Source organism: Nerophis lumbriciformis, linkage group LG25 (genome assembly GCF_033978685.3).
Source record: "Nerophis lumbriciformis linkage group LG25, RoL_Nlum_v2.1, whole genome shotgun sequence".
NCBI lineage: Eukaryota > Metazoa > Chordata > Actinopteri > Syngnathiformes > Syngnathidae > Nerophis > Nerophis lumbriciformis.
Window position 1 is genome coordinate 22,222,811 of NC_084572.2, and position 16,559 is coordinate 22,239,369.

Here is a 16,559-nt window from a genome sequence, read left to right on the forward strand (position 1 = left end):
TCAGACCAGTTCTTCCTCCAAGGGAATCTAAGTTACTGGTCAATCCCAAGTTCTTTCAATGACATATATGCTGAGTAAGAAGGACCATCAAGACAGAATTGGAATATTTTCAGCTTTATACCAAAGCTTTAGGAATTCAACTCAACCAATACATTCATATCGGCTGCTCTAGTTGATCTGGTATTCCAAGGGGAAAACCAACTTCTTCTCACACAAAGACAACCCCCATCTCCCCATCTCCCCCTCGCACCACTGATAAGAAACCAATGGGGGAGGTCTTCACATTCCAAGGGAGAGAGACTCCAAATAGACAATCTGAAGACAAAGACAGACTGGTAGAATAAACAAAGGAATAGTACTAGCTACTCTAAACATGGCTATGTAAAAAGAAAGAACTATGCATCCTTCCACACTTGCCACCAGAGGGAGCTGTCTCTAAATGTTGTGTGTAAAAAATGTACGCCATTGAGGTCAGTGGTCACCTTCCGGGGATGGAGAATCTTGGGCGGTGTGCTTCAGATGGTAGAGCGGCCGGCCAAAGACTTGGGGGCTCCCGGTTCGAATCCAGCTTTCGCCGTCCTGGCCACAGCCGTTGTGTCCTTGGGCAAGACACTTCACCCACCTTGCTCCCAGTGCGAAATGTAGCTTAAGTGTAGATAATGGGTTTCTCAATGTAAAGCGCTTTGAGTCATTAGAGGAAAAACACTATATAAATATAAATCAAATTTAAAGGAGCCATATGTACCGTATTTTCCGGACAATAAGGCGCACTGCCGATGAATGGTCTATTTTTGATATTAGACGCACCGGATTATTGGGCGCATTAAAGGAGTAATATTATTATAATTTTGTTCTAAATTGAAAATTGTAAATGTGGTTCTTTGGTCAAAATGTTGCATACATTATGTTTTACAGATCATCTTCAAGCCGCTAGTGTTGCTTACTTGAGACATATTGCAATCATAGTGCTGTCTACACTTATCTCTTATGTTTGACTGCCATCTACTGGTCACACTTATCATCACACCATGTACCAAATAAAAATAGCTTCAAGGTGAGTAAGCTCAACCAAACGTATTCCTTACATTAGGCGCACCGGGTTATAAGGCGCACTTTTGAGTTTTGAGAAAAAGAAAAGGACTTTAAGTGTGCCTTATAGTCCGGAAAATACGGTGATAATTTCATGTCATCATTAAATGGCCCTGATATGTCAAAAGGCATTATTAATAAATCATGTTCTTTTCGAATACCTCGATAACTGATAATAGTAGTTCAGCCGGGATATGCTCATTTCAAAATTAGATTTACAGCCCCAAAATATTGTTATTGTTTTAATTTCATGTCCTCTACCGTTTGACCAATTAGAAAGTCTTTGAGTGTGTCACATCCAGGTTACCAGTTACGCACCGCCACCTTCTACTGCCACTGGTAAAGTTACGAAACATGTCAGACCTTAGTAAATCTAAAAGGTTGCAATTCTCAACTTATTCATGACAAAGCCAGGAACAAAACGAGGATTTGTATCGGGGATGCCTTTGAAAGATGGAGACGATTGAAGGCGGAGAAAATGTTTTCATCTCACGCCAAACTTGCTAATTTCCTCCTTGATAGCTAAGTCAGGCATTTACGTTTTCTTATTACTTGTAATAAATGGAAATGGACATTTCGTATGTAAACTATATTGTCCAATACAGTCTATTATCTTGTCTAACAAAGCTAGTATATTTTAGCATGCTAGCCCGGTCAATGACACATCGACATATAGGTTAACGGGCGAAATATATGCCCGTTAGCCTGTATGTTGATGTGTATTCGAACTGACAGGGCTAAATATATTTTGGACAAATTAAAACCTATGTGGATATGAGTAGTGTCAGTGCCTATTTCGTTCTCAATATGCTGATACGCTGAGGAAATGGGTTCCAACATTAGCATGGCTTTCATGGCAATGTGAAACGTATGGAGACAGCCAAATCACGTGATAAAATAATTCCTCATTCGTGTTTGCATATTGTGGACTACATGTACCAAGTTATATGGCAATCTGAAACGTTTGAAACAGTAGCCTATAGGCATACCTTGGTAAAATGTATCATCTTTAGTTTTGAGCGTACATTAGGCTACTAAGCTTGCTCTACTTATTTTCACCAGTATAACCATTGCTAGCATTGGTTGTAGTTTGTTTTAGTCTTTTTTTTCTGATAGTACTGACGATAACCATATGATTGCCATTTGTTGTGATATTGCATGACGTACTTCTTCCTGAAAATAGCCTAATTTCTGTCTAAAATGCGTTGGTTAGAGATTTGTTGTTGACAAAAGGCTTGTCTATTCAGCTGTTAGAGTCCCAGCACCTCAACCTCTAGTAAGAAGTAGTGGAAGTTTGAAGCTCCTTGGACTTAACCCAGTTGATGAACTGGATTCAGCTGCGTATCTGGGAACCTCAGTCAGGGAGAGAGGGAGGGGACTACTGAATTTTGACCGTGATTGCAGTACCATTTCTGGCCAGATTCATGGCTCCTTTGATACAACAATTCAGGATTCGGTTTCATCCCAATTCTTCTGACGATTTGATTCAGATTCGATTCTCGATTTAACACAATTTGCCGATTTTTGCAATATATTATTTTGGTATAACAATTCTAAAAGGAACTGTTTAAAACAGGTCACTGCTGACATATGACTTATAAACACAGTGAGTGAGTAAAAAATTTATTCTTAAAGAATTTTTTTTTTGAATCATGAAAATTATCAATCGATTCTGAATTAGAATAAATAAGAATCACGATACGGGTGTGAATAGATTTTTTTTTCAGCACCCTAATCACCTACATAGTCTTCTCTTTTTGTTTTTTCGCATCAATGTGTAAATATTCAGCTCCTTGGTATATGTCCTCTATAGCAGTGGTCCCGAACCACCGGGCTGCAGCCCGTGGATTGATTGGTACCGGGCTGCACAAGAAATAAAAAAATAAAAAGATTAAAAACAATTTTTTTTTTAATTAAATCAACAATTGTAAGTGTATCTTGTGTTTTTTATGTTGATTTAATAAAAAACATTAAAAAAATTAAAAAAATGATACCGATAATAAAAAACCGATACCAATAATTTCCGATATTACATTTTAACGCATTTATCTATATTGATTCAATATGAATCAAAAGGGATACAGTCCGTAAGCACACATGATTGTATTTGGTTATGACAAAAAACAAACAAAAAAAAACACCATACCCCCGCATGTTTTGTATTTTAGTGAAGTCGTTTACAAAAGATAAACATGGCAAGAAATTCCATTTGGGGTTAGTTGTCATATGTACTCATATATTCATACATGTACTGTAAACACATACACAGCAGACTGGCCCAAAATGTTCATATTTAGTTCTCATGTTGTGTTAAGATGTATTCATTTATGTATTTGTCAACTCCCAAAAGAAATCCCATTAAAAGGTGTGTGAGAACCGTCATCGTGATGAGGTTGCTAGTCACAATGTGTCAGAGTGACTTTGATAGTGAATTACCTCATTGCTACAACGAGGTGGAAAATGAAAGGATAACAAGCCAACACCTTAAGCTTCAATTGGATGTAGGAATGACTAGTCAAATATGTTAGATAATGAGCAATGTAAAATGTGTGTCATACTGGAACAGGCTCCTTAGCCGGAATGGGTACCAAATTTGGTCATTTTACACAGTAGGTACCGACCGAAGTCCGTCGTTATTACAGATTTAAGTAACATTCACGTAAAATCCAATTGTGCCTTATTTCCATACCTTTTGTTTTGCAGCACCGACTCAAGCACTTGGCCGGGAAACAGTCAAGCTGGAAGTGCCTCTGGCAATGTTGCAATTTTCCATGCCAACAAAGCAAAAAAAAAGGTGCTCAAAAGTACATTAAGGCTACACTAGTTTGATGGATTTGTCATACCCAGGCTACCGATTAGCATTGGCGATTTTACAGTACATTGCGTGCTCAGCACCTCCAAATTTGGTAAGGAAAACCACCTTACATTCACCTTACAATCAATCAATCAATCAAAGTTTACTTATATAGCCCTAAATCACAAGTGTCTCAAAGGGCTGCACGAGCCACAGCGACATCCTCGGCTCAGATCCCTCAGATTCCCCCAGAATCTACAGCTGGTGTGTAATAAGTACAACACTTACAGTGTAAACACTTTGTAGGACTTAACAAAAGACAAGTCGGAGACATTCAACTCAGTGGCAAAGACTACTTCCTGACTAAGACAACATAACGTTTTGCATTTGCAACTGCATTAAAAGTCCATTACATAAGGCCGTATTTTTCGGAGTATAAGTCTCACCGGCCGAAAATGCATAATAAAGAAGGAAAAAAACATATATAAGTCGCACTGGAGTATAAGTCGCATTTTTTGGGGACATTTATTTGATAAAACCCAACACCAAGAATAGACATTTGAAAGGCAATTTAAAATAAATAAAGAATAGTGAACAACAGGCTGAATAAGTGTACGTTATATGACGCATAAATAATCAACTGAGAACGTGCCTGGTAAGTTAACGTAACATATTATGGTAAGAGTCATTCAAATAACTATAACATATAGAACATGCTATACGTTTACCAAACAATCTGTCACTCCTCATCGCTAAATCCCATGAAATCTTATACGTCTAGTCTCTTACGTGAATGAGCTAAATAATATTATTTGATATTTTACGGTAATGTGTTAATAATTTCACACATAAGTCGCTCCTGAGTATAAGTCGCACCCCCGGCCAAACTATGAAAAAAACTTGGACTTATAGTCCGAAAAATACGGTACTTGCAAATGAGACACGAAAGTGTAAGAAAACAAGAATGCAATGTGATGATTTATTTTTTTCTAATTTTAAGACACCTCATTTTGATCTACATTGCATGTAATGATGGTTCTTTTTGTCAAAATTTTGCATATATTTTGCTTTAAAGACCTATCGTCAAGCCGCGTTTTGGCTACCTCCTAAAATGATTTGTTTTGAGAGGCGTAGTTGTTAGATGTTGTCGGCTTAAGGAGAAAAACGAGGTGGGGGGATATATAAAAACGAAAGAAAGAAGGATACCCAGCTGCAAATCTGGTACCATATGCTGGCCAAGGTTAAACTTCTACCCAGTCTTTATCACTCCAATGCTAAATCCTGGACATATCCATGTACATATTGACAAAAAAATTATTTTCTATTTTATATCATTGCTGCTTCCAGCCCTTTTAAACAATAGAGGCTCAAGCCGGTAAGCCACGCTACAGGCTACATCGCTAACGGAAAAACGGACTATATTACTAACTCGTCCATTGCCAAACACAGTAAGGAACTGATCCAATTAAAATTAGTTTTTAGGAAAATCCTTCTTTATTTTGTCGTAGGAAGGTGACGCGGTGGGCTTATATTAGAAGGCTAAGCTAGCTACACAAAAAATTGAGCAAACATTGATTGATTTACACATTTCTAACCTACACTGCAAAAAGTCAGTGTTCAAAAACAAGAAGAAAAAATACAAAAATTAGGGGTATTTTATTTGAACTAAGCAAAACTATCTTTCCAAAGACTTTCCAATACAAGTAAAATTACTAGGGATGTCCGATAATGGCTTTTTGCCGATATCCGATTTTCCGATATTGTCCAACTCTTTAATTACCGATACAGATATCAACCGATACCGATATCAACCGATATATGCAGTCATGGAATTAACACATTATTATGCATAATTTGGACAACCAGGTATGGTGAAGTTAAGATACTTTTAAAAAATATAAAATAATATATGATAAATAAATTAAAAACATTTTCTTGAATGAAAAAGAAAGTAAAACAATATAAAAACAGTTACATAGAAACTAGTAATTAATGAAAATGAGTAAAATTAACTGTTAAAGGTTAGTACTATTAGTGGACCAGCAGCACGCACAATCATGTGTGCTTACGGACTGTATCCCTTGCAGACTGTATTGATATATATTGATATATAATGTAGGAACCAGAATATTAATAACAGAAAGAAACAACCCTTTTGTGTGAATGAGTGTGAAGGAGGGTAAATGGGGGAGGGAGGTTTTTTGGGTTGGTGCACTAATTTTAAGTGTATCTTGTGTTTTTTATGTTGATTTAATTTAAAAAAAAACATTAAAAAAAACGATACCGATAATAAAAAAAACGATACCGATAATTTCCGATATTACATTTTAACGCATTTATCGGCCGATAATATCGGCCTGCCGATATGATCGGACATCTCTAAAAATTAGCTAACCTCAATAAACCCAAAAAAAACTTAAAATAAGTATATTCTCACTAATAACAAGTGCACTTTTCTAGGTAGAAAAAAAGAGACCTTTTTGCTCAATATGTCGAAACATATTCTTAAATTAAGTAAATGCTAGTGTTATTATCTTGACATAATGATATGCGCTCGGCATCATGATTTTTTTTTTTTCATGCTTGAAGTAAGAAATTATTACTTTAAAGGCCTACTGAAATGAATTTTTTTTATTTAAACGGGGATAGCAGATCCATTCTATGTGTCATACTTGATCATTTCGCGATATTGCCATATTTTTGCTGAAAGGATTTAGTAGAGAACATCGACGATAAAGTTCGCAACTTTTGGTCGCTGATAAAAAAAAGCCTTGCCTGTACTGGAAGTAGCGTGACGTCACAAGTTGAAAGTCTCCTCACATTTCCCCATTGTTTACACCAGCAACGAGAGCGATTGGTACCGAGAAAGCGACGATTACCCCATTAATTTGAGCGAGGATGAAAGATTTGTGGATGAAAAACATGAGAGTGAAGGACTAGAGGGCAGTGCAGGACGCATCTTTTTTCGCTCTGACCATAACTTAGGTACAAGGGCTCATTGGATTCCACACTCTCTCCTTTTTCTATTGTGGATGACGGATTTGTATTTTAAACCACCTCGGATACTACATCCTCTTGAAAATGAGAGTCGAGAACGCGAAATAGACATTCACAGTGACTTTTATCTCCACGACAATACATCAGCGAAGCACTTTAGCTACAGAGCTAACGTGATAGCATTGTGCTTAACTGCAGATAGAAACAAAATAAATAAACCCCTGACTGGAAGGATAGACAGAATATCAACAATACTACCAAACTCTGGACCTGTAACTACACAGTTAATGCTGTACCGCCTGACGAAGCCTAGCAATGCTGTTGCTAACGACGCCATTGAAGCTAAATTAGCTACGGGACCTTGATAGAGCTATGCTAATAACATTAGCTCTCCACCTACACCAGCTCTCATCTGCTCATCAACACCAGTGCTCACCTGCGTTCCAGCGATCGACGGCGCGACGAAGGACTTCACCCGATCATCGATGCGGTCGGCGGCTAGCGTCGGATAGCGCGTCTGCTATCCAAGTCAAAGTCCTCCTGGTTGTGTTGCTGTAGCCAGACGCTAATACACCGATCGCATCTACAGCTTTCTTCTTTGCAGTCTCCATTGTTCATTAAACAAATTGCAAATGATTCACCAACACAGATGTCCAGAATACTGTGAAATTTAGCGATGAAAAAAGACGATTTAAGCTGGCGACCGACCTATTCCAAAATGTCTGATTCAACTACTGACGTCACGCGCATACGTCATCATACCTAGACGTTTTCAACCGGAAGTTTCCCGGGAAATTTAAAATTGCACTTTATAAGTTAACCCGGCCGTATTGGCATGTGTTGCAATGTTAAGATTTCATCTTTGATATATAAACTATCAGACTGCGTGGTCGGTAGTAGTGGGTTTCAGTAGGCCTTTAAAAAAAATAGTTTTATGCTTGTGAGTGTTAATGACACAGCTTTGCATCAGTTGATATTCTAGTTTCAAGCATCGATTTCCAGGTACTAGGAAATGGTATTGTATCGATTTAATTGTAAAAGGTACCCATTTCTACTCTTTCCTAATCGGACCTGTCTGTGTGTGTAAATGTGTTCCCCTTCTTTCCAAAGCTTGTTGTGAAGCCATGACCGACATGGAGATAACTGTGAAGGTGAATCCCGGAAGGATTCTTCCAGGAGTGCATGAAAGCGTGATAGAGGAGGCTTGGAAAGTGCGCTGGACTCCAGGGGTTTTACTTCATAGGGGAAAACTTGTACTTTTCATGACAGCAATATTTGAGCATTTCTGACGCACCTATATTGTATATACCTATACTACAGTATACGTATACCTATGGTTTTATATACTTACGGTATAATTATTTTGACTCAGGGTTCCACATTGAGAGAAAAATGTGTCTGGAGGCTGGTGTTTATGTGTGTATAAAAAAGATATATGTATGTGTATAAATATATATATATATATATATATATATATATATATATATATATATATATATATATATATACGGACATATATATATATATATATATATATATATATATATATATATATATATATATATATGCTAATGGGAAGTTCAACTCTGCTTGCATTATTCTGACCGTGTGGGAGTTGTTTTATGCAATGGTGTTGACTGGCAATTTAGGCAGCTCAAACAGTGTAAATACAGCGAATAAAAGTGCGAAAATGCATTCTCGTGCTGTAGTTTGAGTGTCCTGTTTTGTGCGCAATGACTCACAACCACATCGAGGGTATGACTCACTTGCATATCGCACCTCTATTAATATTTTGTTTAGCACACATACTTTTCCGGACAAGTGACCAGCTGAGAAATAAAACTTCACACAGGGCTTGGAAATAAGTGCAGTATTTGTCATTTACGACATGTTCCACCAGGTCTCATTTCCCAGACGTTTGGTATTTTATGATCACGCTGTCCCAGGGGGTCATAATGTCCAGATGGCTCCATGTGCTCCACTCAAACCAATGTGCAATACTCAAACGTGTTGTCAACATTTGTGAAACATTTCTTTAGATATTGCCAGTTTTCAAGCAACGTGCTGGTAGAAGAGCAGGCAATGTTATTTAATTTACTCAGCTAAATAGTTAATGTCAATAAATAAATAATATGACTTAATACATGTATACACTACAATAAAAACACAATTGCATACACTGGTCAGAGGAGCTCATGCATACTTTGAGCAGGGGTCCCCAAACTTTTTGACTCGGGCGCCGCATTGGGTTAAAAAAATAAAATAGATAACATCTAAAAAAAAAATAAAATAAAAAAAAAAAAAAAAAATATATATATATATATATATATATATATATATATATATATATATATATATATATATATATATATATATACATAAGATAAGATGGTCTGTAAAACATCATCTTTGCAACATTTTGACCAATATTACATGTTATGTAGACCAGTGCTTTTCAACCACTGTGCCGTGGCATAGTGCCGTGAGATATTGTCTGGTGTGCCGTGGGAAATCATGCAACTTCACCTAAATGGTCCAAAAAATATTTTTTTGCAAATGAATAATTATAATCTGCAAATAATGTGCCGTTGCTTAGTGTCTGTGCTGTGTAAAACTCAGCAGGGTAACCACATAATACTCCATGTCAGTAGTTGGCAGCAGATAGTTAATTGCTTTGTAAAAGTCGGAATGTGTCGGGTGAGACAAGGATGGTTTGTTGTGATCCCAATATGCAGACCACATCGGGAGGCAGTGTGCAGGTAAAAAGGTATGTAATGCTTTTAACCAAAAATTAACGAAAGTGAAAGGCAATGGCCATGCAAAACGAAAGTAAAACTGCACTGGCTACAAAGTAAACAGAGACAGAATGCTGGACGACAGCAAAAACTTACAGTGTCCACAAAGTACATCCGTTCTTGACATGACAATCAACAATGTCCACACAAAGAAGGATAGCAACAATGTAAATAGTCTTGCTTGCTAACACAAACCAGGTGTTGACATGAAACTGCTACAGAAACAACAAAACAGGAAGGGCCACCAAAATAACAGCGCAAGACAAGAACTAAAACACTGCACACAGGAAAACACCAACAAACTCAAAATAAGGCACGACGACCTGGTGGATTTTCATTTTTTAACGTTTTCTGCTGGTGGTGTGCCTCCGGATTTTTTTATGAGAAAAATGTGCCTTGCCTCAAAAAAGGTTGAAAAACACTGATGTCGACCACAAGGAAGTGTTTTAAATGTAGGGAAAAAAATCCCTATGGTCCGAAAATACGGTAGGAATTAATCAGGTCCTAATTTCTGTCCAGTTGTTCCGGAGAAGATAGAGTGTGAGTAACACAGATGACAGATGATTGCTTAGGCATTTTTAATTACGTGCCAATTATGAAAGGTTCCTTGTCAGGGAGCTCTATTCTTTCCTTAAAAAGGCAATTTCAGTGCTTATTCAAGCCATGTCTACGTGACCTGTGTTATGACACTGTTATACTCAACAGGTCTTTGTGTGTGTGTGTGTGTGGGTGTGTGGGTGGGCGCTTTGGGGGTGTGTGAATCCTTTTTCATGGCCTTTCTTGCACAGGTCAGAGAAAATGATTCTAATTAGCCTCTTTTTTGCCTCCTACTTACTATGTAATCATTGTTGCTTTCTCCAAAAAATACACTTCTGTCACTTTCAAGCAATTTACATTTGACTTCACAAGACCACTGAGGTTTTTTGAAAAAACATTTATTTTTTATTTTTTTTACCCGATTAATATACTGTGTTTGAAGCTACTTAAATTCCTCACAGGGAAAACATGAGTTGCAAGTGACAGAGTTGCAGAACAGCGATGGGTATGCGTCTCTTTGTGGGAGATGTTATTGAGTTGGGAAGACGTTGATGTTCTTTTACCTCCTGGCTATACACACACACACACACACACACACACACACACACACACACACACACACACACACACACACACACACACACACACACACACACACACACACACACACACACACTCTTGTATTTGTTACCTTCTTGAGACCTCCGAATAATGCCTACCTCTTTAGGACTACCCTTTCTAGATATATAAATATTTGTATTTATGACATTAATAATATATACATACAATGCAAATATAAAAAAAGCTTGTTGTGAAAAATTAGTTGGAATTTCACAAGAAAAAGGTCACAATTTCACAAGAAAAACTTATAAATAAAGTCGTCATTTTACACAACGCAAGTCAAAATATTACAAGAAAAACTGAACATTTGTGCAATATTATGATCAAAGTTGGAATTTTACTCAATAACAGTCGCAGTTTTACAAGAAAAGCTTAAAATGTTGGCAATTTTATGAAAATAGTCGTAATTTTACTTGAGAAAAGTCACAATTTTTAAAGAAAACTTTAAAATTTTGGCAATATTATAATAATAGTCGGAATTTTACTTGGCAAAATTATGTCAAAAGTCATAATTTTACTTTAAAAAATTCACTTTTTTACAAGAACAACAAAAAAATTGGCAATATTGTGATAAAATTCAGGATTTTATATGACAAATGTCACCATTTGCATTAAAAAGTAATAATATTCAAACCGGACAATCGTGCTTACATACTGTACATTACCTTTTGCATCATAATAATTTATATTATTATGCATTGTTTACCTTGTACTTTCTTTTTTTTTTAATGTCTTTGCCTGAAATAAATGAATAAATGAAAAAAAAAAGAAAATGAAGTAATAATTTTACATTAAAAAGTAATAATTTTACAAATATTGTACTATTACAAAAGCAGAAAGAATATGAGAAATTGTTCCCAATTGTATAAGAAAAAGAGTTGACACATTGTGAGAAAAAGACAGCTTTTAGTAAAAAAAAATTGTTTTGAATTTGTTGTTTATAATTGTTTTTTAATCTTCATCATTTACTTCAAGTTATTACAGAATGTCTCTATATACGTATTTATTTGATTAATTTTGGCATTTCAATTTCTTACACACACTTGTTATTACATATGTTGGCCAGAGGGGGAGCACTTCAAATTTTTACATGCACTTGTTATTTCATATGTTGACCAGAGGGGGAACACTTTTTTCAAACCGACACACCGTCAATTTGAAAAATCCGTCCTTTTTGGCACCACCCTTATTTTGACAGATTTCACCACCAGGGGTGCAAATGAGATCTCCATTTTTTGTTTTTTGCAATGTGCTTAAGGCCGATGACAAACGAGTCACGGACCACAGATGGCCCCTGTGCCGCACTTTGGGTGACCCAGGTGTAGAAGCTAACTGGTATAGGCCACTATATGGTCTTAGTACCGTAGTGTATTTGTTCATCCTATGGTCACATATGGCACGCGGGTTGTCTTACGTCAGCACCGGAAGTCGTAAAATCAGCTGTTCACCTGGCGGGTTTAGTCAGGGATGAATAGGGAAGTCCTTCTTTAGCTGCGGTCTTGTTTTATCATATATTGCTGCCTTTGCACCTATCAATGTTTACTTTTGTATGCACGTTAAATCAACAAAAAAATCCTGACTTTGGAGCAATGTTCACAGACTCTAGTATTTGGGTCTCTATTAGATGCAATGGTTTTTCCCTATTGGGACCATCATTTCGGTCCTAACTTGTTCACCTCATATGGAAGGTACTTTTCCTTGTTGATGTCTCAAGAAGGGTAGAAATACAAGAACACACACACACACACATGCACACACACACATGCTCATGTAAGGGAACATGTGCGCAACACTGTCATCTTGTCAAGGCGACGCCACGAGATGACAGTGTTGAAGTAGGACACATGCCAAATATAAACGTAGCCCCTTCTGCAAATCAGCTGTCATTGCTGGAGGATTTAAATGTGCTTCACTTTAGAAGAAGAAGAAGCACTCAAGCGAGCTCGAGTACTACACGCAATAAAGAAACCCCCCCCCAAAAAACATAACCGCCGCTTCCAACTCACTATTATGTCATAGTGCTTTATAATAGGGGGGATAACATGTCAGTGGTTGCCATGACCACCACTTCTTTTGTACAGGTGATTGTTTAAATAATATTTGAACATTCTTCACTGCAGTGCAATGCTCAATTTGGTTGGCCACATTGTACTGAGCAACCAGGACAAGGGCATACGCGGTATTTTTGGTAATCCTTACACATGCACAACTGTATGTACTACAGCAGTGTTTTTCAACCACTGTGAGATACAGTCGTGTGTGATGTGGGAGATTATCCAATTTCAACCTATTTGGGTTAAAAATATTTTTTGCAACCAGTAATTATAGTCTGCAAATGATGTGTTGTTGTTGAGTGTCGGTGCTGCCTAGAGCTCGGCAGAGTAACCGTGTAATACTTTTCCATATCAGTAGGTGGCAGCCGGTAGCTAATTGATTTGTAGTGCAGGTAAAAAGGTATCTAATGCTTAAACCAAAAATAAACAAAAGGTGAGTACCCCTAAGAAAAGGCATTGAAGCTTAGGGATGGCTATGGAAAACAAAATTAAAACTGAACCGGCTGCAAAGTAAACAAAAACAGAATGCTGGACGACAGCAAAGACTTACTGTGGAGCAAAGACGGCATCCACAATGTACATCCGAACGTGACATGACAATCAACAATGTCCCCACAAAGAAGGATAAAAACAACTGAAATATTATTGATTGCTAAAACAAAGTAGATGTGGGAAATATCGCTCAAAGGAAGACATGAAACTGCTACAGGAAAAAAGCAAAGAAAGAGGAAAAGCCACCAAAATAGGAGCGCAAGACAAGAACTAAAACACTACACACAGGAAAACAGCAAAAAAAAGTCCAAATAAGTCAGGGGGTGATGTGACAGATCGTGACAGTACACCTACTTTGAGACAAGAGCTATAGTGATGCATGGTTGGTTATGGTTTAAAGTCATATCCAACAATTGCTACAACGACTTTTTACCGTCAACTGAGTTTCGTTTTTTAATGATTTCTGCTGGTGGTGTGCCTCCGCATTTTTCAGCGCCAAAAATGTGCCTCGGCCATACTTGCCAACCCTCCCGGATTTTCCGGGAGACTCCCGAAATTCAGCGCCTCTCCCGAAAACTTCCCGGGACAAATTTTCTCCCGAAAATCTCCCGAAATTCAGGCGGACATGAGTGACGTGTCGACAGTCGGTTTTCACGTCCACTTTCCCACAATATAAACAGCATGCCTGCCCAATCACGTTATAAGTGTAGAATGATCGAGGGCGAGTTCTTAGTTTCTTATGTGGGTTTATTGTTAGGCAGTTTCATTAACGTCCTCCCAGAGCGGTAACAACACACAACGACAGCAGTCACGTTTTAGTCTACCGTAAAGCAGTTCGTCTGCCGTAAACAGCAATGTTGTGACACTCTTAAACAGGACAATACTGCCATCTACTGTACATGCATATGTGACAACAACATCTACGGCTTTTAGAGAGTGCAGTGCACAACTGCGCACACAACAAGGAGACGAAGCAGAATGCATCATCAGAGAGGGTGTTCAGCATGGTTAGAAAAATAGCGACAGAGAGTAGAACAAGGATGGACAATGCAACCCTTAACTCAACAATGAGTAGATGAGTGTTATGTGTGTGTATATGTGTAAATAAATGAACACTGAAATTCAAGTATTTCTCTTATTTATATATATATATATATATATATATATATATATATATATATATATATATATATATATATATATATATATATATATATATTTATAGCTAGAATTCACTGAAAGTCAAGTATTTCTTATATATATATATATATATATATATATATATATATATTTATATATAGCTAGAATTCACTGAAAGTCAAATATTTCTTATATATATATATATATATATATATATATATATATATATACATATATATATATATATATATATATGAAATACTTGACTTGGTGAATTCTAGCTGTAAATATACTCCTCCCCTCTTAGCCCCACCTCCCGAAATCGGAGGTCTCAAGGTTGGCAAGTATGGCCTCGGCTCAAAAAAGGTTGAAAAACACTGCACTACAGTACTATATCTCAGGGATTCTCAAACGTTGGTGAAATATTGCCATTAATTTAGCGGGTGCGGCGTACATACCGGGTTCGCTCTATAGTCCGGAAAAGTAACCCCGATGAACAACATTAGCTTGACATTTTTGTGGTCCTTCTCCTTTTGCTCGTTTGATGCTTTCCACACTTCTGGTGTGAAAAAAGAAATATGGTTTGGCTCAAGCAAAAAAAAAAAGAGACACAAAAATAGGAAGCAGTCAACGATAATGGGACAAACTGTCTTTATGGTCATTTTTAGTCCTTACGGTCGCACTGTGAGACTTAAACGGCGACTTCATTTGTTGCACGGTTCTTCCATAACACGCTGAAAAGACACATTGGATGGACTGGAGCTCAACACACACACACACACACACACACACACACACACACACACACACACACACACACACACACACACACACACACACACACACAGGCACACGCACGCACACACACACACACACACACACACACACACACACACACACACACACACACACACACACACACACAGACACACACACACACACACACACACACACACACACACACACACACACACACACACACACACACACACACACACACGCACACACACGTGCGTACTGTGGAGAATGCATATATTTTTAAGAGTTCTTTCTTTATTCATAGTCATGTTTAACCCAGCTAATATTTTCCCATGTGCTTTACCTTGAAGGCGTTGGAATGTGTTTTGGGAGTATGATGTACTCCCTTTTTACCTTATCTCTGTAGAACAATAAGGTTGTATTCCTTCCTGGACGGGAGGGAGTTGTTTTCGTACTCAATAAGCTGTCTCTTTCCGTTAGATTTTTAGACCGCTTCTAGATGCTGCTATTAACGCACTGTAGGACTGGTCTCCTAAAGCTTTAGTAAAACTTGGTAATATTGGTATTCTGTCTTGATGGTCCTTCTTACTCAACATATGTCATACTTGCCAACCTTGAGACCTCCGAATTCGGGAGATTGAGGGGAGGGAGGGGGGTTGAGGTGTGGTGGGGGCGTGGTTGAGGTGGGCGGGGTTGGGGGGGCGGGGTTTGGTGGTAGCAGGGGTGTATATTGTCGCCCGGAAGAGTTAGGGCTGCAAGGGATTCTGGGCATTTGTTCTGTTGTGTTTATGTTGTGTTACGGTGCGGATGTTCTCCCGAAATGTGTTTGTCATTCTTGTTTGGTGTGGGTTCACAGTGTGGCGCATATTTGTAACAGTGTTAAAGTTGTTTATACGGCCACCCTCAGTGTGACCTGTATGGCTGTTGATCAAGTATGTCTTGCAGTCACTTACGTGTGTGTCTGTAGAAGCTGCATACAACATGTGACTGGGCCGGCACGCTGTTTGTATGGAGAAAAAGCGGACGCTAAAGTCAGTGCCATCACGGCACGCCCTCAATATTGTTGTCCGAGTGAAAATCGGGAGAATGGTTGCCCCAGGAGATTTTCGGGAGGGGTACTGAAATTCGGGAGTCTCCCGGAAAAATCGTGAGGGTTCGCAAGTATGACATATCCGAAAGAATTTGGGATTGACCAGTGACTTTTGTTCAGACTGGTCCGACGCAATAGTACGCACACACACTTCATAGGCAGACTGTACAATTTTACGGTACAGTGATAAA

General features: G+C 37.9%; 1 protein-coding gene across 1 annotated transcript in view; it reads right to left on the minus strand.

Moving 5' to 3' along the window:
* Nucleotides 1-486: 486 nt before the first annotated feature.
* The window catches only part of LOC133621678 (uncharacterized), a 185,448-nt gene continuing 169,375 nt past the window's right edge, over nt 487-16,559 (minus strand). Inside the window, exon 6 of the transcript XR_009817688.1 lies at nt 487-622. The gene's annotated coding sequence lies outside the window, so the exon portion shown is untranslated. The remainder of the gene's footprint in view (nt 623-16,559) is intronic.